The sequence below is a fragment of the Gigantopelta aegis genome, chromosome 9 (genome assembly GCF_016097555.1).
Source record: "Gigantopelta aegis isolate Gae_Host chromosome 9, Gae_host_genome, whole genome shotgun sequence".
NCBI lineage: Eukaryota > Metazoa > Mollusca > Gastropoda > Neomphalida > Peltospiridae > Gigantopelta > Gigantopelta aegis.
In genome coordinates, this window is record NC_054707.1 from 64,497,373 (window position 1) to 64,497,628 (window position 256).

The window sequence follows — 256 nt, forward strand, 5'->3', positions numbered from 1 at the left end:
TGAGAGAGGAAACACGCTTTCGCCACTTCATAGGCTACTCTTTTCGAGGGATCGTTTATATGCACTATCCCACAGACAGAACAGTACATACCACGGCCTTTGTTACACCAGTTGTGGAGCACTGGCTAGAACGAGAAAATTCCCAATGGGCCCACCGATGGGAATCGATCCTAGATCGACCGCGCATCAGGCGTGCGCTATACCACTGAGCTACGTCCCGCCCTTGCAAAGACTGTTGTTGGTGTATCCCAAAGGA